At 39.7% G+C, this 27,833-nt stretch overlaps 1 protein-coding gene across 1 annotated transcript in view; it reads right to left on the bottom strand.

Annotated features, from left to right (window-relative positions):
* The window catches only part of LOC122808363 (unconventional myosin-Ie-like), a gene marked incomplete in the record, with an annotated part of 1,223,059 nt that overhangs the window by 184,000 nt on the left and 1,011,226 nt on the right, over window positions 1-27,833 (bottom strand).

Here is a 27,833-nt window from a genome sequence, read left to right as displayed (position 1 = left end):
TTTTCTCCGATTGGTCAGAAGGCAGAATGCATGAGTGGCAGACAGCCTGTACAGTAACTTTAGTACGACCCCAATGTCTTATAGATTAGAAAAACACAGAAATCAGACTTCTTCCACAGCTGGGATATACCAGGAAGGTTTTCTATCTCAGCTTCATCTCTTATAACATTTCATATTGTAAATACTTACCTTTTCAAAATGGTTCTTTTCACATTTTATTGAGTCACTTTGCTATGGTAGCATATGTATGCTGCATATTCTCAGTAATAGAGAAAATAGCAACTCTGTCCTAAGACATTTGCATAGCTTGGATGAAACATGCACTACACAAGCTCAGGCACTCCCTGCTCTTTTACAGATGTGCTCCCCGTCAACTCATCTTGGAAACACAACATATGGATTTACATTTGGTCCTTTTTCCCTTTCAGTTGGGCTAGACAGAGAGCACACTGCAGTGCTTTTCAAATTCTAATGAAAACTCTGAAAACAAACACTGCTCCAATGTAAGGATTACTCCCTAGCTTTCAGTTAAGGGGAAATCTCCTCATAACTACTTTCAAGGCCATTAAACAGAAAGCAAACTGATAATCTACTTTCTGTGACATAGAGGCTTCTGTGTCATAGCAGCATGGATTTCTGTTTTGAAATTATTCTCATACCTTACACACCCTAACTGCATTGAATGAGGGCCACAAAAGTGTTAACATACCGAGATGGCAATCTTCCTCCTCTGACAGCTTGTAATGAGTGTATAAAATCATATATGACTTGCTTTTCCCATTCTTGAAAGCAAATCATCTCTGTTCATTTCCTGGTTCCCTAGCCATGAATTTACTTTTATATGTGAACATACATCTGCTCGCAAGTGAACGTAATGACCAGTCGTATAATGTGGAGTAAACATTCAAAAACGGGCATGCTGATTGGTCAGCCCAACCAGCGTGCCTGTTGTAAATCAAGCATATACCAATGGAAAAAAAGTCCAGCTGCCCAGAATTTTTTCCATTAATACGTTATTAAAATTTCACTTTTGTTTCGTTTTGTTTTTAAATAAACTTACAAAAACTGAGACTTAAAATGAACAAGTGAGACAGGACAGAAACAAATACAAGGATAATCAGGTATGTATATTTTTGGATTCATATCACTTCACTGAAAGACCATTTCACTGACACCCATTTCACTTAGACCAAATCACCTAAAGTTCATGTCACTGAAAGTTCATTTCACTGACAAGTAGTACTCTAAGGCAAGTCAAAGGTATATGTCCTTTTCCTCACTGCAGTGCGATCCTGGTGTTAGTATATATAGTTAGGGGGTGTGGGGGGCAGAGCCCCCCACTTAATTTGGTTTTCTGTTGTCTGGTTTTGTTTTACATTATTTGGTAAAACCTAACTAGATGGGGGGCTATGACCCACACACCCCCCAATGTGAAATACCCACAACCATCCCCCTACTGGTCATTACAAGGGAACAGGTCCTTACTGCAGTCACTAAAGCCAAAAACACAGCCTCCGTGAGTTCCAACATATTCCAGGATGCTTCTTAAATAGCTTTTATTTATTTATTTTTACTTATTTTACATTTGTTTACCAGGGTAGTCTGACTGGATACATGTCCATTTTTAGCATCGGCCCAGGAAGAAAAGCTCCAAAAAACACACTCAACAAACTGTTACATTTTTACAGTTTAAAACACAAAATAAACACAAATAAAAAGATTTGCACACAGATGTAAACAAACACAACAAACAGATATACACAAACAAATGATTACATTTTTACGCAGATGGAAAATTCTAGACAATTTTTTTTAAGAATGATAGGGTACTGAATGCCTAGTAGGCTAACCTAGTAGTAGACACAAGGAGATCATATGATATATAAGTTAAGAAAAGTGTAGGCAGAAGTCCCCCATGTGCACACGAGTGATGGTTAGAGTTAGTCTGGATTAGGACAAGGACATAGCCATCATTTTTTAAGTACTGAATCAGACTTTTCTTGAAATGAGGTAGAGAGAGTTCAGATGTAAGATTAGCAGGAAGAGAATTCCAATTTTTGTCAACAGAGTTAGCAAATAGAGATTCTCCTGCTGTGTTGTTGGATTTGAGACTTTGTACTAGTAGTCTTTCAGATGAATGAAGTGCACTAAGGTTACTGTAGGGGTTGATGAGGTTTTTAAGTACGGTTGTATTATCTGGTTGGTAGAGGATCTTGTGTGCAGCTATTACTTGGTTAACCTGAAGTAGGTTAGGCAGTTCAAGCCATCCTAGTAGATTCAGGTTATGACAGTGATAAGTTCTGTAGGCTGCATCGGTAGCAAATCTAGCAATGTGATTGTAGCTGCTAGAAAGTTTATTAAGGTCAGTTTTGCTGAGGTTTGTAAACAGAGGCATAGAGGAGGGTGGAGAGTAGATGTGTACGAGCAATTACAGTTCTGGCTAATGGCGTTAGGAAGGGCTTGATCCTACATAGTGAGCCAAGTTTTTTATTAACTGTTTTAATAGTTTTATTGATTTGCAGATCAAATTTAAGATTAATATCTGTTATAACTCCTAAGAGTTTGGTTGAGGAATCTGGGGAAGTATGGGGAAGTAATGGTACCGTTGTTGGATTTTAATGTAAAGGTCATAGGGGTAGACCTGCGAGTGGGGGAGAAAAGCAACAGTTTGGTATTATTAGGATTTAACATGAGACGACTGTTAAGGAGCCAATTTTCAACTGTGTTAAAGGTAGTTTGAGACAGAATCTGCAACTCTATAGGTGAAGTGTCTGAGCATACTAAAGTGGAGTCATCCGCATACTGAATGCATGTTGCATTTGGGATGACCTTATACAAATCATTGATGAAAATGGAAAATAATAGTGGACCTAGTATGGAGCCTTGGGGTACTCTGAGGGTGATGGGTAAAAGGGTGGATAGTTTGCTCTGCCATAGGACAGCCTGTTGTCTACCACTGAGATAGGATTGAAACCAATGGATGGCCTGGTCCTCTAGGGAGATGGATTTCAAAGTGTTTATGATTATTTGGTGGTTTACCATATCAAAGGCTTTCGAAAACTCAAGAAAGATAACACAGGAAAGTTTACTATTGTTTTGGTGTTGGTTAATGACATTAGAGAAGGAGAGGAGGGCTGAGGTTGTACTATGGAATGGTCTAAACCATGTTGGGTGTTGGCTAGAAGATTAGTATGGATAGGACAGTTCAGGAGTTGATTATGGATGCATTTTTCTATAATTTTAGCCAAGGGTGACAGAATAGCTATGGGTCTATAGTTTGATAGGTCAGTAGAGCTTCCCCCCTTTATGGAGTGGAATGACATGGGATATCTTCCAGATGGAGGGGATGGATGCTTCAGTTATAGTTCTATTGACCAGGATAGTAATGGGGTATGCTATGGCATCTGCAGCTTCTTGTAGATATTCTGCAGGGAGTAGATCAGCTGACAGGGTGGTAGGTTTTAGTTTCTTAAGTAATTTTCAGACAAAAAATGTGCAAACTGGTTTGAAGTTAAAGGAGAGTTGGAAGCTGGGTGTAGTGACTGGAGAATACGGGCATTTGGGGGATAAATGGTTATCTAGGTTCTGGATGGTTGTTGTAAAGAAGATGTTAAAGGTATTGGCAATTTCTTCTGGGGTTTTTTGGTTAGAATCTAAGGGGCAGGAGTGGAGGATTGTCCTGGATTAAGGAGTTTGTTTATAGCTACCTAAATGTTTTGTGGCTTGTTTTTGTGTTTTTCTTGTAGATGACAGTAACAGTTTTTCTTGTCTAATGTGGTGGATTGTTTTTTGTTTCATTTCTTAGCTGTCTGTATCTAATTTGATCTATGGGTTTTTTTGTGGTCCGTGAAGTGGCCCAAGCCCTATTTCTAAGTAGCATTTTTTGTCTGGTTTCTTTTGAGAGCCAAGGAGCAACTTTTGTTTTGGGTCTAATAGTCTGTGCTGCTGCATGGGTGTCAAGGATGGATAGGAATTTAGTATTAAAGTAATTTACTGCTTCTTCAAGTGGTAATTGTTTCAGAACTGACCAACTACAAGATTTGAGTTCATTCTGAAAATTCGTGCAGTTGAAATTCTTATTGTTCCTTACTGTTTTAAAAATGGACTGGCTGTGGATATCAGCTTTTTGCATGATTACATAGGTGAGGAGGTGATCACTTATATCATCAGGCAAGGTCCCACCTCAAACAAAATATAGACCACGACCACCACAGTAATTCCAAAGCCTTTAATGCTGCTCCTCACACTAAGCACTTTCACCATCCATTGAATGGCAGCACCACAGTCTCTGGCTCAGGCTTCGGAATTACTCTGGTGGTCGTGGTCTACTTTTTGTTTTACTAGTTGAATATCCATTGGGTATTTTTGTTTTTTTGTCATTTGTGGTAAGGTCCCACCTCTTGTATTTGAGGGGATGGGTGTTAACAAGAATCCAATCCAGAATACTTACTTTATTGTTGGGTTTACTGATCCTAGTGGGGGAGGATGCGACCTGTGAAAATCCATAAAGGTTTATATGGTTCTGAGGAACACATGTTCCAGTCTATGATAAAGTCCCCAAGTACAATGGTTTCTTGGAGGTAGTTGCTGGATAACCAATGTAGGATATCTTCAAGGGTATTTATGTTATTGCCCGGGGGAATATACACACAGATGAGATGCATACATTGTAGCTTAAATTTATCAAGGCCACTAGAAATCCTCTTTAACCACACCCTCCTGGCTATCCCTTTGCACAAGAGGGTCTGTATTTTTTAGTGAGAAAGTTCTGTGGCCGCTCCAGTTGGTGTAAGTGCCTGGTTAGGTACGTGCAGAAGGGAGCATTGTACTCAATTATAGGCCTGATAAGGGCGAAGTACAATAAGTTGAGCCACAAAGAAGGATTTCCTCACTACTGTAGCTACCTGGTGTTCAAAGTTTAGGTTACTGTCTATCTGTGTTCCCAGTTCTCTCACCACTGAGTCTACTTTCAGGGGTGTGCTACCAATATTATAATTTGCAGGGAAAACTGATTTACCAAAGGGTATAATTACGCATTGTTAACATTTAGTCTCAGACCATGGTTTTGGCACCATTCGTTTGTCACTTTTAGGCCTGTTTGTAGGATGTCAACATCATTTGGGGATTCAGTGATAACTCCGAGCTTACAGTCATCAGTGAACTTGGTGAGCCAGAGACCCCCAACATTGGCCTTCATTTTAGAGAATTATATAAAAAACAGGAGGGGTCCCAACACTGAGCCATGTGGGACACCACTAGTAGCAGGTTTCTTAATGGAAGTGAATTCACCTATCTGTACAATATGTGTCCTGTTAGTGAGCCAGTTGGCTATTCATCTGACGATGTAGGAGTTTATGCCTAACCCAGTAAGTTTATCTATGATCTCCAAGTCGGGGATTGAGTCAAAAGCTTTGCCTTTTGCCAGTACAAACATCAAAGATGGTCGATGGATTCTACAGAATGTTTACTGAAAAGTGACAAAAAATTGAGTTGTACTGATATAACACCCAAAATCAACCTCCTGCACGAGGACAATTGCACGGCTCCAAAAATCAGATAAGATCCAAAAAACAAGTTGAGCCAGCAAACTGTGACCTGGAAAGAACATTTATTGATTATAATAGCAAAAAGACAAATAACCAGACCGGTTTCGGCTGGTGAAAAAACACAGCCTTCATCACTGTAAACCAAAAAAGTCATACATACAAGTGCAATTCCATTGGCTCATTTTCAAAATTGCTCATTAAGGCCAGGTGGGAACAATCCACATAGCTTTACAATCCATTTCTTTTCTTTAGAATCTAAAATAGAATGCCATCCGCTTTTGTTGGATTTATTGCCCTTGACCATATGAATAATCATAACAGTGAATTTTGCAGTTTTGTGTGTCAGACAGTGTTTATACAAAGCATTATTAGCTTTTTTGTTTTTAATGTTACTTACATGTTCAGAAATTCTAAGCCTGAGAGGACGAGATGTTTGTCCAATGTAAAAGGACCCGCAGGTGCATGTTGCCAAATAGACTAACCAGTCGCTGCTACAATTACCAAAAAATTGGATGTCATAAACCATGGCACAATTTCTACTCGTAAATTGTTTACACTGGTGACTTTATCACAATTGGTACAATGGCCACATGGGAAGCAGCCAATCAAAGGTTCACCAGTCAAGGTGGTTTGTTGCAAGAGAGTGTGCCCAGTGTCATGTGTATGTTTGTAATGATTGAAGCAAGATGCCAAGTTCTTACCTTTGCGAAATGAAAACAGGCATCTTTCCAGTATTATATTGGCTAATTCTTGATCACATTGTAATATGTTCCAGTGTCTATGTATGCTGTTGATTAATAAATCAGAATTTCTGGCATAAGTGGTTATAAACCTGATAGGTTGTGGTTCATCCCTGTTCCGTGGTTTGTAGGTTAACAAATCCTCCCTGTGTAATGTGTTGGCCCAGTTGCTGGATTGAAGAACGTCCCATCTGGTATCCCCTGGATCTGAATCTGTTGGTCAGGTCCCGTCTGTGTTCTTGAAAAGAAGCTTCATGGGAACAAATCCGCCTCATATGCATAAATTGAGATTTCGGGATGTTTCTAGCAATGTGAGGTGGATGAAAGCTCGATGCATGGAGGACAGTGTTATACTCGGGGTACTTCCTGAAGACCTGTGTGCTTAAAGTATGATCATGTTGTCTATTGATCAAAACATCAGGAAAGGTAATGGTACTTACATGATGGTTTGCTGTAAATTGTAGACCCCATTTGTTGTCATTCAGGTAAGAAATAAATTCAGTTAAATACTCCACACATCTGCCCTCCATACCATCCAGCAATCATCCAGATAACATCTCCAGATGTCGATTTCATCCAAATATATGTTATGGCTGTTGTCATAAACGATTTGATTTTCAATGAAGGCCATGAAAAGGTCAGCATATATGGGGGTAAAGGATGCCCCCATTGCTGTCCCCTTGGTCTGCCAATAGCAAGTATCCTGATAAAAGAAGACGTTGTTGGTGAGGACATATTCTTCAAGACCAACCAAAAAGGAATTGAAATCTGGTTCATATAAAGTGCCACATTTAGCCAATGGGCCAGAGCTTCCAAACCTACCTTGTGTGGAATGTTGGTATATAGGGCGCTGACATCAAGTGTGCACATTTACCAACCCGGTTCCAACTGTGTGTCAGAAATAATTTGTAGAAATTCAGTAGTGTCCTGTAAACGGGAACGAACTCGTGACAATAAAGGCTTCAGATATTTGGTCAGAAATATGGATAGTGGTTCCGTGATGTATCCCCTACCTGACACAATAGGTCTACCTGGTGGATTAACTGGATCCTTGTGTATCTTGGGTAAAAAATAGATGTATTGATTAGCAGAGTCTTGAATTGTTAGCTGCTGCAGCACATTAGCTGTAATGATACCTTCATCCCTAGCAATGGACAGAAAGTCATCAATCTGTTTCTTAAATCTAAAAGTGGGGTTGACTGACATTTCAGCATAATAGTGTCTGTCCGAAAGTTGTCTCTTGGCCTCCTGATCATAGTCTAACAAGTTCATGACTACTACTGCCCCACCTTTGTCAGCAGAAATGATGACTATGTCCCTGTTATTCTGTAATTCGAAAATTGCCTGTTTCTCACTCAATGACAGGTTATTAGGTTTGAAACGAGTGTCAGAGCTAGAATAGTGCAGATCTTTGAGAATGCTGCTCTGAAACTGGAGTACAATGGGATGCATGGGAGGAAGGTATCTGGATTTGTGATATAAAAATTTGTCATTATTGTAATTACCATCCACATCGCCAAACTGCAGCTTAAGATTTAGAATTCTGCAAAAAGACATAACGTCTTGTGCCAGGACATCCTCAGATACCACAAAACCAGGGATAAAAGTAAGACCTTTATTGAGAATAGCCAAATGAGTGGGTGACAAGACAAAGTCTGATGAATTTAAAACATTTGCATTTGCATTCTTGTTTATTTCTGCGTTACTAGTTTCAACAGACTTTCAATGTTGTTGATTTTTCCTGTGCTTCCTCCCTCCTCGTTTATATTTTGTCCTAAAGGGACAAACCCCTGCGTCCTTTTGGGGGTCGGTGAATCTGATACTAGGTGTATATCACTGTCTATGCAGGATGATGGGTCATCAGTGGATGAACCATAGTCTGTGCTCCGTTTCCTAAGGATAGGCCTGGGCCTTTTTCTTTTTGGAGTTCTAGTTGGATTTGGTGTAAATCTAACATGTTTGTTAGAATTACTGAAAGGGTTGGCACCCTGGTAATCTAGTTGATCACGCTGGAATTTTTTAATTTTTGTGATCTTGAGTTGCTCCTCAAGGTTGCTAAGATCATTTGCCACCTTGTTCAAATGTTTAGTAAAAAAACTGTCACCCTCAAATTGTTGTACTTCATTGCACAATTCAGTAACTATATTGATCTCACGGTCAATTACTCTATCATGGTATTCGGCCAAGGCTTCAACAAAGGACATTGTGGCCTGTTGTTGTATAGCTGCCCATTGACTATTTAACTCCTCGTCAGCCTCACCCACATGTGGTTGTATTCTGATTCTGAGCCCTCTTGGTGTGATGCCTTTGGCCATGTAAGCCTTGAAAAGCTCTGAGTGCCATACATTAGATCTTAATGATTTAAGATGCTTATGCAGCTTATCAAAGGCTAGACCATAAGTCGACTCAGGCCCCAAGGGGTCACTAATGTTGCCTTTGTTTGTAACAGGACCCAGACCAAATGCTCAAAGGTCCTCTCTGTCTGCTGATAGACCCGAAACTAAACTAAATAGATCCATGTTAGTACTTTATTAGAAGTTGCTAATAGCAATAATAATAATTTTGTTCAATATTAAGCTCAGAAGAACAAAAGAAATCAAATATTCATAAAAATATTGACAATATATTTTTGTGTCCATACAGATATTTGACAATAATAGCATCAGCCCAAAATAATTGGGATTGCTATGTCAATAACATAGAACCGTAACCAATCATGAATCGAAGGGACAATAATAGCCAGGGTAAGCAAGGGCCAAATACTGACCAATTCCAAATCTGCTACGTCCCTTCACAAAATTGTAGGAACCTGCTGTCTGGGCAAAAAACAATTATTGGATCTATTTATATTGTGAAAGGACAAAACCCTGGGTCAAGAGAAGAGAGTACTCTTGTAGTTATGAAGAAATAGTAAGGAATACAGCTAACCCCAATAGACATATAATCATTATTTTATCATAACCTGGGAGCAACAATAGAACACAAGACCAGTAAAAAAATCAGTAAACATCAAATCAAATCAAAGAGACAAAGGTGCCAACCAATGATTGAATGGGAAGTGTCCCAAAACCAAATCAATTGTTGGAAAAACTAGGAGCTCATAGGACAACTGCCACCGGGCTCAATGAGATATAATTAGGCTAAGGATGTGTTCAAAAGCATACATAATGTAAGAAAGTTACCTGGAGTGTAACATAAGTGATAGATTATGGAGAAATCCTAACTGAGTATAAATATACTCCAAACATTATGCAAATAGTCATACAATATAGGGTGAACACACCAGTCGATCCAAAATGGATCAAAAGTAATAATGCTGTGAAAACTGATGCTAAATGAACAGTTATAAGTGGGCTATGGTTATAATATAGCCAAAGGCATCAAAAATTGAATAAATGTTATACCTGCCACGAGCCTTAATGCCCTAGCTATTGAGAAAATCGATTCTTAATATCAAATTCCCCATGTGCCTTATGTCAAAATTGCAAGCAATCGAACAACAGACTGTTAGACAGCGAAAAACAAATAAAATATGCTGTTAATGAAAAATGAAAATACCTATGCATATGGCAGTCTGCCTTTCTGATCAGAAATTATTAAATTACTGGAAAAACAATCAAATCAACAATAATATATTCAATGACCATCTGGTCTCATCAGAAATAAAACTGGTATAAGTAGGACCAGCTTGGGAAGTCCGATGTTAAAATATCCATTCCTGACCAAATTGTAAGAAAATTGACCAAAAGATTTTTGTAAGGACACACGAATACATAGACCTGTCGCCCTTAGCTTGATATCTAATTCACTATATACGTGATGCCAAAATCATTTGAGCATAAGCCAACTGGCAAAAGACAAAATTGTGGTCTAGCCTTTGATAAGCTGCATAAGCATCTTAAATCATTAAGATCTAATGTATGGCACTCAAAGCTTTTCAAGGCTTATATGGCCAAAGGCATCACACCAAGAGGGCTCAGAATCAGAATAAAACCACATGTGGGTGAGGCTGACAAGGAGTTAAATAGTCAATGGGCAGCTATACAACAACAGGCCACAATATCCTTTGTTGAAGCCTTGGCCAAGTACCATGATAGAGTAATTGACCGTGAGATCAATATAGTTACTGAATTGTGCAATGAAGTACAATTTGAGGTTGACAGTTTTTTTTACTAAACATTTGAACAAGGCGGCAAATGATCGTAGCAACCTTGAGGAGCAACTCAAGATCACAAAAATTAAAAAATTCCAGCGTGATCAACTAGATTACCAGGGTGCCAACCCTTTCAGTAATTCTAACAAACATGTTAGATTTACACCAAATCCAGCTAGAACTCCAAAAAGAAAAAGGCCCAGGCCTATCCTTAGGTAACGGACCACAGACTATGGTTCATCCACTGATGACCCATCATCCTGCACTGACAGTGATATACACCTAGTATCAGATTCACCGACCCCCAAAAGGACGCAGGGGTTTGTCCCTTTAGGACAAAATATAAACGAGGGGGGAGGAAGCACAGGAAAAATCAAGAACATTCAAAGTCTGTTGAAACTAGTAATGCAGAAATAAATTTAAAACATTCGCATTCTTGTTTATCAGACTTTGTCTTGTCACCCACTCATTTGTCTATTCTTAATAAAGGTCTTACTTTTATCCCTGGTTTTGTGGTATCTGAGGATGTCCTGGCACAAGACGTTATGTCTTTTTGCAGAATTCTAAATCTTAAGCTGCAGTTTGGTGATGTGGATGGTAATTACAATAATGACAAATTTTTATATCACAAATCCAGATACCTTCCTCCCATGCATCCCATTGTACACCAGGTTTAGAGCAGCATTCTCAAAGATCTGCACTATTCTAGCTGACACTCGTTTCAAACCTAATAACCTGTCATTGAGTGAGAAACAGGCAATTTTCGAATTACAGAATAACAGTGACATAGTCATCATTTCTGCTGACAAAGGTGGGGCAGTAGTAGTCATGAACTGGTTAGACTATGACCAGGAGGCCAAGAGACAACTTTCGGACAGACGTTATTATGCTGAAATGTCAATCAACCCCACTTTTAGATTTAAGAAAAAGATTGATGACTTTCTGTCCATTGCTAGGGATGAAGGTATCATTACAGCTAATGTGCTGCAGCAGCTAACAATTCAAGACTCTGCTAATCAATACATCTATTTTTTACCCAAGATACACAAGGATCCAGTTAATCCACCAGGTAGACCTACTGTGTCAGGTAGGGGATACATCATGGAACCACTATCCATATTTCTGACCAAATATCTGAAGCCTTTATTGTCACGAGTTCGTTCCTGTTTACAGGACACTACTGAATTTCTACAAATTATTTCTGACACACAGTTGGAACCGGGTTGGTTAATTTTAACACTATGTCAGCGCCCTATATACCAACATTCCACACAAGGTAGGTTTGGAAGCTCTGGCCCATTAGCTAAATGTGGCACGTTTATATGAACCAGATTTCAATTCCTTTTTGGTTGGTCTTGCAGAACATGTCCTCACCAACAACGTCTTCTTTTATTAGGATACTTGCTATTGGCAGACAAAGGAGACAGCAATGGGGTCATCCTTTGCCCCCATATATGCTAACCTTTTCATGGCCTTCATTGAAGATCAAATCATTTATGACAACAGCCATAACATATATTTGGATGAAATTGACATCTGGAGATGTTATCTGGATGATTGCTGGATGGTATGGAGGGCAGATGCGGAGTATTTAACTGAATTCATTTCTTACCTGAATGACAACAAATGGGGTCTACAATTTACAGCAAACTATCATGTAAGTACCATTACCTTTCTTGATGTTTTGATCAATAGACAACCTGATCATACTTTAAAAGCACACGTCTTCAGGAAGTACCCCGAGTATAACACTGTCCTCCATGCATCGAGCTTTCATCCACCTCACATTGCTAGAAACATCCTGAAATCTCAATTTATACATATGAGGCGGATTTGTTCCCATGAAGCTTCTTTTCAAGAACACAGACGGGACCTGACCAACAGATTCAGATCCAGGGGATACCAGATGGGACATGTTCTGCAAGCCAGCAACTGGGCCAACACATTACACAGGGAGGAGTTGTTAACCTACAAACCACAGAACAGGGATGAACCACAACCTATCAGGTTTGTAACCACTTATGCCAGAAATTCTGATTTATTAATCAACAGCATACATAGACACTGGAACATATTACAATGTGATCAAGAATTAGCCAATATAATACCTGACAGATGCCTGTTTTCATTTCGCAAAGGTAAGAACTTGGCATCTTGCTTCAATCATTACAAACATACACATGACACTGGGCACACTCACTTGCAATAAACCACCTTGACTGGTGAACCTTTGATTGGCTGCTTCCCATGTGGCCATTGTACCAATTGTGATAAAGTCACCAAGTCTAAACAATTTATGAGTAGAAATTGTGCCATGGTTTATGACATCCAATTTATTGCTAATTGTAGCAGCGACTGGTTAGTCTATTTGGCAACATGCACCTGCGGGTCCTTTTACATTGGACAAACATCTCGTCCTCTCAGGCTTAGAATTTCTGAACATGTAAGTAACATTAAAAACAAAAAAGCTAATAATGCTTTGTATAAACACTGTCTGGCACACAAAACTGCAAAATTCACTTTTATGATTATCGATATGGTCAAGGGCAATAAATCCGACAAAACTGGATGGCATTCTGTTTTATATTCTAAAGAAAAGAAATGGATTGTAAAACTAGGTGGATTGTTCCCACCTGGCTTTAATGAGCAATTTTGAAAATGAGCCAATGGAGTTGCACTTGTATGTATTTAAACTGTAGCATTTGACTTTTTTGATTTACACTGATGAAGGCTGTGTTTTTTCACCAGCCGAAACCGGTCTGGTTATTTGTTTTTATGCTATTATAATCAATAAATGTTCTTTCCAGGTCACTGTTTGCTGGCTCAGCTTGTTTTTTTGGATCTTGTACTGATATAAGCCAAAAATTCAACAAGATCAGATCAGCAACAGAAGCTATTCACAACATAGCCATGTTTATTTTCCTCTGTATTATCATTCTGAACATTGAACAACTTTATTTCTGAACAGTTGCAAGACTCTTTACACCAGAGTTTTTCTTCCATTTTTTTGGTTGATCTTCTCCTGCCGACATCCAGGCAGTACAGTGCCTAGCCAGTAACTGAACTTTACTCAAATTACTCCTCCTTGGCTGTTTTACTTGTTTTCTTTTTTTTCACACTTCAGGAGCTTTAATCAGCCTATGAGATGGAGTAAATAGAGCCTTTAGTCAGTCTGCACAGACCAGCTTAACACACTGGCAAAAGAGGTTTCGGATAGTATGCACAAACTTTCCTCCAATCCTGCAGAATACTTAACAAAAAATAAAAGACTGTTACCACCACAAATTATGAATACTAAACTTAGAAATAACTGTAGTTCGTTGAAGCTTTTGTGTGGTCTGCATTGCTCTGAGTATCACTCATCTCTGCATTTAATTTTGATTTAAAGCTCTTTAGTTAAGGTTTGATCACTTCTGTTTTGTATCTTACTCTAGTATTACATTTGCTTTGTTTTAAGTTTTCTGTTCTGTTGGAGTTTTAAAAGTTCTTGGCTAGGGTCAGTTAAAAAAAAATACCAAAGAATGCTTTTTCAAACTGTGAATAGCATCAGTTAAGTAGTGGGAGGAGCTGAGAGACAGCATTGCTCTTTTATTTAGAAATATCTGTAGTTAGCTGAAGTGTTTGTGTGGTCTGCATTGCTCTGAGTATCAGTCATCTCTGCATTTAATTTTGATTTGAAGATCTTTATTTAAAGTTTGATCACTTCTATTTTGTATCTTATTCTAGTATTGCATTGGTTATGTTTTCAGTTTTCTGTTCTGTTGGAGTTTTAAGAGTCCCTCCCACCCGCTCAGTCCTTGTTGTGTTCTTAAATTTGGTGGCTTTTGAGTTGCCCGCCCCTACTATAAATCTCATTTGGACACTCCTCCCAGTCCCATCTCATCAGCTTATTCTACTGAGTAGAGAGAGAGAGAATTTGGGACGGCCCCCCCTTAGTTCTCAACCTTAAATTATTGTGTTTCATCCCTTCCCAATTAACCTAAAAAAATAAAATTGCACTTTATTCATCTGCTTTCACTGTATTCGTATTTATTCCTACTTTATTATTTTATTTTGCTTTTGCTGCCTGTTCTTAAAAGTACTCAATTGCATTTATTCTGCTGCATTTATTACAGTTTGTTAGTAGCCTAATTAAATTGTAACTGTTATTCTAAACCTTTTGGTTTACGCACTTGGGCTACAGGCCAGTTGTTTTACATTAAGAAGGTTTGTGGTCTGCACTCTTGTGGCAGGGGATGTATCTTATATCCTTCTAAGTGGGGAGTTGCTGGTTGAAGGCTTAGTGTCTGTTATTCTAAAAGCGTCTTAGTTCTGGTTTAAGCACTTGGGCTTCAGGCCAATTATTTTATATTAAGAAGGTTTGTGGTCTGCACTCTTGTGGGAGGAGAGGGTAGATTCCGCCCTTCTGAGTTGGGAACTGCTGGTTAAAGGCTTATTGTGACTGCTTATTTGAAATGTTTCTTTCCAAAATTGGTGCGCCTTGTTTGCTGTAGCATAGACTAGATTTAGACCTGCTGAATCTAGCTTTGTTTGTGTAAGTTATAATCCAGGCCATCTTTTTTTTGAGAAGGTTCTCCTGCACCCTAGTGGCAGGAACGTGCAGTTAGAACTTGTCTGACTGAAGACTATTGGAACAGGGCTCAGTTTTGAGCTTTTTTATTAGTTAATTGGCTAATTTGTTTAAACCAGTTTGCTACTGTTATATTTAAGTGTGTATCTGTTCTCCTGTATTAAATTGACCTAAACAGAGTTTAAATATCTTTAGCATAGTCTGATTACAAGTTCTGCTGTATTCGGATCTGTTTGTGTGATTCCTGTGTTTCCTGCTACACTATCCTGTGTTGTCCAGGGCCTGCCTGCACTTAGTGAGAGTAAGTGAACTGGTTGATACTGGTCTGGCATAGGGTGTTGAGCTGAGAGCTCAGAGACAAGGATTGATTTGGTCAGTTCCAGTGTTTCTATTTTACCTTTGTTTTTGTGGTATTTAAACCCAGCATTTGCATGGATTTGTGCTTGTTTGCCCATTGGGAACTGCTGCTGTGCTGTTTTAGCCCTTTGCGAGGTATCGCAGTTGCATTTTCCCTTACCAGCACTCCTGTGTGAGTGAGGCCCTTGCCTGCAGCTACTGGTTCATAGGTTCATAGGTTAGTACTAAGCTAACTGCCCTTGCAAGCCATTTTAAGCCTAGCCAATTATCCCTTGTGAGACTCAAACCCTGCACCTTGTGTTTGTAAGGCAAACAACTTAACTATTAGGCCACCCTCCCAACCCTACTGTATTGATTTTATTCAGCCCTACTGACACCTATAGGCACTCTCCTCAGACAGTACCCACTCTACTATCCCTGACCTCTCTTCCACATATTCTGATAACCATGGATGGACAATTTCCTACGGTTTCTCCTGCTAGTCTAGTTGATATGGGCATCCTGAGACAGTGTAGCAACTGCCTTATGTACACAGACAACCCTCTACTACTACCACCTAGGAACACAATACGTGAGAGATGCAATCACATTAAGAACCTAGAATCCTTGCTGTCTCAGTCACAAGCCAGTACAGCTGGCACTGAGAAGGTTGTCTGCAAAAACACTACGAACATTACATCTCTAACACCACCCACAGCTGTACAACACACTCCTACATATGCAGGGGTTCTCAACAAAAACATACCTAAACAAAGAAGACCTCTGAAGCAATAATGCACACGCACATCACAACCCACAGCACCAAGCATCATACATAGAACACACATCTGTCTCTCACATCCTCTAAGGCCCAGCCACAAACCCAACATACTAGTCATAGAAGATTCTATTGTGAGACACACAGATGTGCCCCTCACCAAGCCAGACAAGGAGAAAGTCACAGTAAGTTGTTGTCAGGTGCTAGAATCTGCTATATCATGCATGCACTCAAGTCTCTTAACAACAGGTACTGTTATGACTCTGTCATAGTCCATGTTGTGAATGACTTGAGATGTACCTCTCTGGACTATATGAAGAGAGACATGATTGAGCTCGCTGAATGTGTGTCCCAGGCAGGTATGTCCCCTAGCCTTAAGCAGAATCCTGCCATCACCCAGAATGATATCTCAATACAAACAGAAAATGATTGACTTTAACAATTGGCTTAGTTTCTGGTGTCATTCCAAGGGGATCCAGTACCTGACAGCCTGGGAGGACATGACTGACAGATCACAATGCTTTGCCAGAGATGGCCTTCATCGGTTTCCCCTGGGCTTTAGGCTTCTGGCAAAGGCTCTTGCTTCCTCTATAGTGCCTTTTTTAGGCAGTGTCATGAGCACAAAATGACCAACATGAAAAATTCTTATAAATGAAATTTAAAGGTTATGCTGTAAAAGCTAGGAGTCTTAGCAGGAAACTGCACTCATTGCAAGCATTTCTTGCCCTGGAGGATGCTGACATTTGTGCAGTCAGTGAAACCTGGCTCAAAGCTGTGGAGAGCACCCCAACATTACCAGGTTACTCATCCTACCATACTTTCAAACCCCAAATGGAGGGCTACAAAGCCAAAGGAGGTGGAGTTTCAATATTATCAGACACATACGCACCTCCAGGCTGGTCAAATGGTATGATGTGCAGTAGACACTTCAAGTGCAGTTCACTGTTGACAAAACACCTGTTCAAATCATAGCTAGCTACAGACCCCTAACTATGACTCAGGACACCCACGCCACCTATCTGGACTTGCTTGAATCCATCAAGATTCTACCCTGATCCTGGGTGATTTTAACTACCCAGCCATAGAGTGGAAGACCTTTTCTTCCCCAGAGATTCCTTGACTTTGTCAATGCATTGGATCAGCTGGTCGACACCCCTACAAGAGGTGAAAATATTCTGGACCTGGTCCTAACCGACATGAGTAGCCACTGTAGTACTCCTACAGTGTCATCCTCCTTGGTAAGATCAGACCATAAAGCAATCACTTTTGAAGTCACCACCTCCCCTGACCCCCTTCTCCTTGTCAGGGTCAAATGAAAAAACGTTTCCAAAGCTGACTACAATCTCCTCAGAACAGGAATAAGTAGCTTCACATCCACTGTCCCTTCGGTTGGAACTAGCACTTATGTCCAAGTCTACACCAAAAAACTATATGAGCATCTAGATAGCTGTATGGACTCAGCAATACCTGACAGGGCCAAATTATCTCCCTCAAGGAAGAGTGAACCTGTCTGGTGGACAGCAGCAATAAACAAACTCTAACAGAAGGAAAAAAACTGCTGTTCAGGGCCCAGGAGCAGTGGGTGCCAAGTTGGAAGCAAGCTCTCCTTTGTCTGAACAAGCAAATAAGGTCAGTAGTGAAATCCTCTAAGGCTAACTTTGAGTCCATATTTACCACATCCACCAAGGACAATCAAGGCCTTCTTCACATATGTCTGCAATCTCAAAGGCAACACCCAAATCTGCTCTGAACTGGTCAACATCATCACATCCACAAATGCCATAGATATAGCCAACCTGCTGGCAGACAGGTTCAGTGAAAACTTCACCCCCCCGTTCCCCCATGAGTAAACCAGGACATCCCCAGCACCTGCCCCCCCTCCCCTCATCAACAGGGAGCAGGTCCTTAATGCCCTCTCAAAGGCAAAAAATACAGTCCCCATGGGACCCGATAACATCCCTGGCTGTATTCTACATGAACTCAGGCATGAGCTCTCAGCTCCATTAAATATCCTATTTAACTAAAGCCTGAGCACCGGATTCATCCCAGCTGAATGGAGGACAGCCACAATCATCTACATAAAGGTGGAGCATCCACTGACCCAGGCAATTATAGGCCCATCAGCCTAACTAGCCTGATCTGCAAGGCCATGGAATGCATTATCATGGACCTTATAAAGAAGGACATTGGCAACCTCCAAACATTTGACCCCACACAGTCTGGTTTTGTCAAAGGGAGATCATGCCTGTTAAACTTGGTTGACTTCTTTGAAACAGTCACCAAAGCCATGGATGAGGGGAAGATGGTGCACACCACATACCTTGACCTAGCCAAAGCCTTTGACACTATTCCCCACTTGGGCATAATAGATAAACTCTCCCAGCTAGGCATCAACCCGTATGTTACCAGACGGGTAGCTAAATGGCTCACAGACAGAACCCACTCAGTCACAATAGGGGAAGCCACCTCTAGTAGTAGACCCGTAACGAGCGGTGTACCCCAAGGATTAGTCTTGGGGCCTCTACTATTTGGGATATACTTTTCGGAGGTGCAAGCCAAAACCAGTGGTCTGTGACTGACCAAGTTTTCAGATGACTGCAAGCTGGGCACTGTCTTAAATTCCCCTAGTGATGTGAACATCCTCCAAGAGGGCCTTACCCAAACTAATGACTGGTGCCAGAAGCATGGCCTCAATCTGAATGCCAAGAAATGCATCATTATCCCCTTTGGGGAAAATGTCATCCCCACTAATTATCACATTAATAACAACATACTAAGCATGCAATCAGTCATGAGGGATTTGGGCACCCAAGTTGACAGCAACCTGACTTTTTACTATCACATTGCCTCCGGTGTACGGAAAGCTTTCTACATGGCTCACTTCATATATAAGGATATTTCATCCAGGAACAAGGAAGTCATAACATTATTATTATTTATTATCAGTTTGATTACCGGGGAAGTCCACTGGGCCAAGAAGTGCCCATTTTCAGTGGAGGCCCGGGGAGAAAAGCTCCATAAACAATTTAATACATATAGGATACAAAATGTAGGATAAAGGTTGCAAAGTGAAATACCATACAATGCAGGTTTGCAAAATATAAATAAAGGTTACAATGTGAAAATACAAGAGTTGGATTCAAACATTTGAGACATAGTATACATTATGAGAGGGTTTAACAACTTGACTGCAGAGGGGTTTTTTTTTGAAACAATATTTACATGCTAGGAGTCAGTTAAAATCTGTTGGTTCTAGATCTTTTGATAAAATAGAAAATAAAGAGAGTGTAGTGGAGAGGGGGTAGAGGGGAGCTTAGTGGGGAGTCCCTAGGATTTATGTGGGGTGAAAGCAGGAGCATTTCCATTTAGAAGATAGGTGAAGAAAAAGTTGGCTCTTGAAGGATTTGATGTTGGGCATAGTCCTGAGGGAAGGAGGCAGAGAGTTCCATTTTCTACCTAGAGACAAGGATAGTAAAAGCTGACCAGCGGGTCGCTTGGGTTTGGGAATGGAGATTAGGTTTTGGTGCTCAGATCTCAGTGACCTGTTAGGGATGTATGGAGGAAGGATGTCCTTTAATGCTGGGCATTTGTCTGGGGAGAAAATTAGTTTGTGAGCGGTGATTAGTTGAAGATAGTCTAGGTGGTTAGGGAGTTCTAACCAATTCAGAGAGTGTAGGCTGAGGCAGTGGTGAGTTGACGTTTTGGATTTAGTTGCAAATTTAGAGATCTTATTATAGCAAGCTTCAAGCTTAGAGGTGTAGGTGGCTGATAAATTGGTTGGTAGAGGGGCTCCATATAGAAGGGAAGGGAGCAGGTAGGTGATTGCCAAGGTATTTGTAGTGGAGTTGGAAAGGAAATGATTGTTCCTATATAGCATACCTAGCACTTTTGGTGGGTTTTCTTTATGTTTTGTTGAATGTGGAGATCAAATTTGAGGTATTCATCTATGGTAATGCTAAGGAGTTTTGCAGAGGGAACCACTTCAATGGCAGTGTTAGTTTGGCTTAGGACATTAAAATTGTTTTTGTCCAAAGAGGAAGTCTTGGAACGGAGAAAAATTTGTATTTTGGATTTATTGGAGTTGAGAGAAAGGTGATTTTGGTGCATCCAGTTCTCTGTGGTGGAAATGATTGTTCCTATATAGCATACCTAGCTTTTGCTGGGTTTTCTTTATGTTTTGTTGTGTGGAGATCATATTTGAGGTATTCATCTATGGTAATGCCAAGGAGATTTGCAGAGGGAACCACTTCAATGGCAGTGTTAGTTTGGCTTAGGACATTAAAATTTTTTTTGTCCAAAGAGGAAGTTTTGGAAGGGAGAAAAACTAGTATTTTGGATTTATTGGAGTTGAGAGAAAGGTGATTTTGGTGCATCCAGTTCTCTGTGGTGGTGAAGTCTAATTGGGTTTTGGTCAGTAGTTCAGGAAAGTTTGGGGCAGAACAGATCAAGGTAGAGTCATCAGCATATTGGATGACTGTGGTGTCAGGGACGAAGGTGTGAAGGTTATTTATAAAGATGTTGAAAAGCATGGGTCCAAGGATAGATCCCTGAGGAACGCCACTAGGTGTAGGCAGGAAGGAAGAGAAAGAGTTCTTCCATTTGACTGCTTGAGATCTATCAGAAAGATAACTGAAAAACCAGGATAGAGTATTTGGTGAGAGATTGAGATTAGCCAGATGATGAAGAAGGTGTGTGTGGGAGATGGTGCCAAAGGCTTTTGAAAGATCTAGCAGGACTGTGGATACAATGAGTCCAGAGTCTCGTGCTTGATTGACAGTTTCAAGGAAAGAAAGTAGGGCAGTTATGGTACTGTGGCCAGGACAGAAGCCGTGCTGGGTGGGTGTTAGGAGGTGATTCTGAATTAGGTAAGGTAAAAGTTGGTGGTGGACACATTTTTCTAGAATTTTAGATATTGGGGAGAGTAGGGCGATAGGGCGGAAGTTAGAAATATTAGTGTTTTTGCCTCCTTTGTGAAGAAGTATGTAGGCTGAACGCCAGAGGTTTGGAACATATGACTCATTTATGGATCTATTAATCAGAATACTAATTGGGAGAGCGATTCCTTCAGCTGCATGTTTGAGGAAGCAAGAGGGAATGTTGTCAGGGGCAGTGGAGCATGGCTTTAGCTTGGATAGAAGCTTTTTTATGGTTGTTGAGAAAACAGGTTTGAGATGGCAATTGATGGGATTGTTGTTTGGGTTGCAGGGTGATGTAGAGAGGAAGTTAGATGGGTTATTATTAGGGAATGGTTTGGTTAGTTTAGCTATGGATTCTGTAAAGAAGGTGTTGAACTGGGAGCTCAGTTCACTGTCAGTTAGATTAGGGTCAGGGCAAGGGTTGTTTTGAGATCCTGGATGAAGTAGGGAGTTGACTGATTTCCAGAACTGTTTTGGGTTTTTATTGTTATTGGACTGCAGTTTATTGTAGTAGTTTTTTTTGTCCTTGGTAATAAGTTTTTTTACTTGATTGCAGAGTTGGGTATAAAGGAGTAAGGTAGAAGGCAGTTTATTTTTTTGATAGAGGTTCCAGGATTTGTCTCTGTGATGCATAATTTGTTTAGTTTCTTTGGTCAGCCATGGGGCAGAATTAGTTTTGATTAGTTTATTTCTTAGTGGGGCTAGTGAGTTAAGAGTATCTAGGAAGATAGAGGTGAAGTGCTCAACAGCATTGTCGAGTGAGAGGGTATTTAGAGGTTGCCAGTTAATTTGTTTAAAGATGTTAGAAAAAGTTGAGGGGTTGAAGTTGCTGAGGTTACGAGTTTGAAGATAGAGGTGAAGTGCTCAACAGCATTGTCGAGTGAGAGGGTATTTAGAGGTTGCCAGTTAATTTGTTTAAAGATGTTAGAAAAAGTTGAGGGGTTGAAGTTGCTGAGGTTACGAGTTTGAATGTAGAGATGCTGGTGTTGGATGGAGCTGCTTGATCGATGGATGAAGTCAAGGAGATGGTCGCTGAAGGTGTCAGGGATAGTGCCACTGAAAGTGATTTTGTTTGGATGGGAGACTAGAATCCAATCTAAGATGGATCCTGGGGGGTGATTTTTGTTAGGGCGAGTTATTGAAGAGATTACTTGGGTGAAGTTGGGAAGGTTAATGGAAAGAGAGGGGGATGGTATGTTTTTTTATTACAATCGATATTGACATAGCCTAAAATATAGGTGTCATATTTTATTTTAGTTGAGGCCCAGAATAGAATGTCTTCAACTATGGAGATATTGTTGCCAGGGGAGATGTATAAGGAAATGAAGCAGATATTTTTATGTTTATTTAATCGGAGGAGGCTTGCTGTGATTTCAGAACTTTTGAATTGGGGGGTAGGAATTTGAAGTGGAATTAGAGAGAGAAGATTAGAGTAATTAGAGCAGAGCCTCCACCTTTTTTATTTAAGCGGTCACTTCTGAGGATGTTGTAACCAGGAGGCAGGATTTCGGAGTCTGTAATATGGAGTTTTAGCCAAGTTTCAGAGATGGCTAGGATGTCGGGTTGATTGTGATTAATCCAGGCTTGTACATGGTGACCTTTATTGTTTAGGCTCTGGGCATTAATAGTGAAGATCTTCAGAGTGCTAAGAGGAGACATTATCTCCCATTAACTGCAGATTAAAAATGTATGCTAAGCATTTGCAGATTAAAGTATTAGACATGTTTAACAGCTGGGGGGGGGGGGGTAGAATGTGAAAAGCTGAATTGTACTTACATTTTTAATTCTTGAAGTTTTTTTTTCTATCGTGTTGTTATTGTACTTAGATTTGAAGCAGAAGAATGACATCTTATGTTTTTAAACAAGATTAGTTGGTTAAACTGGGCAACGTTAAAAAGTATTGGTAGGGGGAGGATGGGGTTTGTGAAATGGCATTCGTGTTCATAAACTTTGTTTATAAATGGAAATGATGATCATCAACATTGATGGCAGATAAAAATTTGCTGAAATTCCAGGGTCAATTAGAAATGTTATTCTGTTATAGCATTTCTAAATTTAACAGCAGACCAAAGCGACTTAAAAGAAGGTTGAATTAATATCTCTACATAAATGCTTTATAAATGAAATTGTTTGGTTGTTAGATGTTTATGCATTCATTAATGGCATAATTCAATATAAGGTCACACTGGAGGGCCAATAACACATTTATAAATTGTGGATAGTCATACTGTGATCTAAGAAGATGCTACCAAGAATTGAGGGATGGTTTAAATGGCAGGGTAAAAACCTCACTTGCATGATAAAAATGAAAAACAATTTTTCTCTTTACTTTTATGAATATATACAAGTAAAAAAGGGATTGTCTTTGACATGAAGTGACTTAGTATGGCTGGGGTGAATGGACGTAAATTAGATTTTCTGAACTGGTCATCCTCACTTTGAAATTATTCCTTAGGGGGTTCTGTCCTGTAGAGGCACTACATGGATAATGAATCAAATAAACATTTTTATACCAGATAACAAGTGGTGTGACACAGTATGGATAAGATTTGCTTTATGTTTTAGAAGATGAAGAAAGGCTCCAAGAAAATTTATATGTAATTACCATTTATAAAGTAACAAGAATGACAGATTACTGAATGTCATCAACCTAGCAGAAGAAGCAGGGGCAGGAAATGCATGATACTTTTTGAAAAAAAAATGGAAATGGTTTGATATTTTATTCTAAGCAATTGTGTGTGGCTGAATTTCAACAACTGAGTGCCTCCTGGGAACAGAAAATTAGGGGATACCTTTGTGGTCATCAATGCGAAAGGGTACATATGAGAGGAAATTCATTTTTTACTATAATCCCTTGAATATGAATAGCTGCAATGCAATGCACTGCACTAAAACAACTGGCATAAAGATCCTACTCAAACAAAAGGTTAGTGAATAATGAGATGAAACACTGGTGTGGTAGAGGAGACTTGGGTGTTGACTTCAGCATAAGTTGCAACTGGGCAACAGGGCACACTCTAGACTTCCTGATAGCTGACACAAGGTCTGCAGGAAAGTGGAAAAGAATTACCACTTTAAATTCACGTTACAAAGAAGTATAAAATATTCACTGGGATGTGACTCCGTCTGAACTAGATGATAGAATAATTAAGGGAGAGTACAAATGATCTAATAAAAGTATACAAGGATGAGGTGTGTAACAAAAAAAAAAAAAAAGATAAGAATGCACAAAATAGTAAATGTGCAAACTAGGCAAAGGTGAAGGTGAACTCTGATTCATTACAGTTCACTAGTTCAAATACACTGCATTAGAACCAAAATCAATTATAATGATTATAACAAAGACTCCAGAACAAATGAAAATACTTTAGAGCCTGCCCAGGTATCAGGATGATTTTCAAACAACTGTACATATCCAGACTGATGTATAGCCAATGGAGGCCTGTTCTACAAATACACCATTGCATGTGATAAAAATTTATATCTAGTTACAGCTCTACACCTACCAATTTAAAAAAAAGCAGTTGGTCCATCCAGCAGTTTGACTTAACTCCTTTATTTGTTAAAGCCAGATATGCAAAAAAAAACCAGCTTGCAATGAAAACAGCAATAATTGCTGGAAAAAAGACCATAATGTTCTATAGTAGTACATATAATCTCCAGTGTCCTCTTTTTGATCTTCCACTGGATTCCTACAAGTACTAATGAATCAACTTTATTATATGTACGAAACAATATTTTATACTCTATAATAAGGCATAAATATGCTATTAACAATTTTTTAAGCAAGTGCATATTGAAACAAAATTCTTCAAAATTAATCCTATTACTTTAACAGATTTAGATTTTATAATGTGAATTATGTGATGTTTGTTGTTTGTCTTTTCGACTTTTCCCGGTTAGGGGTCGCCTCAGCGGAACTCCGGTCCGCTAATGATTGTCAGTAGATTTTTTATGGTGCCGAGTTGCCAGCCCGACGCCCAACCTTCAGCGAAGGCACGCCCATTCACGCATGTCTTTCGGAGGCCACTCGACCATGGGGAGGACATGCAGACTCCACACAGAAGGCACTCCAGCCGTGAATCAAACAGGAGAACCTCTTGCTGTGATGCAACAACGCTACCGCTGTACCACTGTGGCTTCCATTTGCAAACAAGAAAGCCTAAATCATTTTACTCTGACATTCAATAAATCTATACATCCCAGTTTCACATTAGGAATAACATTGTGCTTACCAAAGTAAAGAACACCACATTTGTCTCTGTTGATATTAAGTCCATTTTGTTTTAACCAAGAGGGTCCTAAACTTAAATACTGACTGAAATGCTATCAATACTCTTTGGTGCAGTCATGTCACTTCCAAATTTAATACTGACAGCATATTTAACCAAACATATAGAAAAAATTTAAATATCAAGCAATAAACAATGTTAAAGAGCATAGGTCCTAAACACAAACCTTCTGGAACTCCTCTAGCCACCTGCACCAAATTAGAAGTATGATTATTAATTCTGATTCTTCAGTCTCCCTCAAAGCCATTTGTAAACCCAACAAATGATGTAAGGATTAATCAACTGTATATTGTATCTATTACTACATTGTGTGGAACACTATAAAAAGACTTGGATAGAGCCAGATACACCACAGCAACAGCTAATCCCATATCTAATGGCTGAAAAACAGGCTCCTAAAAATGTATCAAGTTTGTAAAAGTTGATCTGTTCTGTATAAAATCATGTTGTAAGGTATCCAATAGACAACCTTTTAAATCATTATTCGGAACGGATAACAAGCAGCATTCAAAGCTCTTACCAACCAATTAAGTCAAACTAATTGACCTGTAATTAGATGTCTGGTTCACTGCCCCCCCCCTTTATGAAAAGATATATATAACATCAGCATGTTTCCAACTTGGGGGGGGGGGGCATATTCGTGAAGCAACATTTTGTTAAAAAGTGGTGTAACAGTCGCAGAAATATATTTGCTACTTGTAACCAGAAACATCCTGGTAGGTTATCCAGACCTATGTCACTATCTTGTCTTATGAGACCCAAGCACTTGCTCACTGTTTCCAGACTAAAACTTATGAGGAGAATTATGAATAAGGAAAGGGATGCTTAATTGAACAAGATAAGAAAAGAAGGTTAAGAAATAAGAGGACTGCATCCAACTAAATAAGGAAAGTATGTTCATAACTGAACAGGCAGAAAAATGATACAGGCTAATACTGTTACTGTTTTCAGTTTATAATTTGAAGCATGAAGATGAATGTAAAGGTGGAAAACCTTGAACTTTAGTAGGAGAAGCATTATGTACCTACATGATTATTTGCATAAGTCACGTGTTCAATCTAATAAGATGGTTCTGAATTTCAAAACTACGTGGAGAGATTAATGTCAACAGCAAGTGACAAAGAGGACTTCATGTAACAAATAGGTATTTCAGTCTTTTGACCCTAAATTTTGAAATGGGATAAATAATTATTGGGAATGGCAGCAATATGTACAGGAATCGCCCACTGAGCTGGATCCAGCACTAGGTGACCTAGGCAGTCACCTAGGGCCCACTGGCCACAGAGATCTGCCACATTTTATTTTTAATTAAAAACACAAATTGGATGTCTCCTTTAAGAAAGCCCTCTGTGTTGCATTCCTGTGTGCATCAATACACACAACATTAATTCTTGCTGCTGCTTCTTTCTATGTGGAATTTAAACTCGCTTGTGCTAACACCACACAAGATGTAATGTTCCTGTTGCTGTGTGTGTGTGTGTGTGTGTGTGTGTGTGTGTGTGTGTGTGTGTGTGTGTGTGTGTGTGTGTGTGTGTGTGTGTGTGTGTGTGTCAAAACACCCTAGTTAGGGATGGTACATTAGTTAATTTGCTAAAGCTCAAATGTTGTACCTTGGTTACATGAAAAGTACAGTTTTGTACCTACCATAAATGTAGATGTCCGATAGGCATGCATCTGCAGTCCTTACAAATGGGTTGTCCTGTCATCAGGCAGCCCTTCGGTCAGCCGGATTCCAAAGTCTGGGTCTGGCCTCGGCTGGTGTCGCACTTCACCCGACGTCATAGCTGCAGTTCTTCGGGTATAAAGGCATCAGCCGATGCCATTTTCCTCAGTGTTTCTTGCCCAAGATGCCAGGTGCCCTCTAGGAAGGCTAAATTTGGATAAATGCAAATGGTTCCAAATAGTAGAGAGCAAACAAAAAATAAGCATGTATGTACATATATACAAACAAATACACCATAATAGATTCCCCCAGCTAGCTACAAGATGGGCAAATACCCTAGGAGTACCACAGAGGGGAAGGAGGGTGGGTAATCCTGACTGCAGATGCATGCCTATCGGACATCTACATTTATGGTAGGTACAAAACTGTACTATGTCCTTCAAGGATGCATCTGCAGTCCTTACAAATGGGTAGAATACCATAGCCAAACTGGGGAGGAGGAGAAATAAGATTATGGTGTAGTTAAGATCCCTTGCAAAACAGCAGTGGCAAAACCTGCTTGGGATCTGGAGTATAAAGGTAAATTATAATGCTTGGCAAATGTATGCACGGAGCTCCAAGTAGCAGCCTCTAAAATGTCTTTGGTAGCCACTCCTCGTAGAAAAGCTGTGGTAGTGGCTGTAGCCCTTGTAGAGTGAGGCCTGATGTTTTCTGGAGTTTTCTTCCCATGGTAGGAGTAACAAAATCTAATGCAATTTCCTATCCACTTAGAGATGGTCTGTTTTGAAATTGCTTTTCCTTCCATTCCTGTTGCATATGCTACCAGTAGCTGGTCAGTT

This window comes from Protopterus annectens, chromosome 8.part0 (assembly GCF_019279795.1).
Source record: "Protopterus annectens isolate FY-2018-M chromosome 8.part0, PAN1.0, whole genome shotgun sequence".
Lineage (NCBI taxonomy): Eukaryota > Metazoa > Chordata > Ceratodontiformes > Protopteridae > Protopterus > Protopterus annectens.
This window is presented reverse-complemented; position numbering and strand designations above follow the sequence as displayed.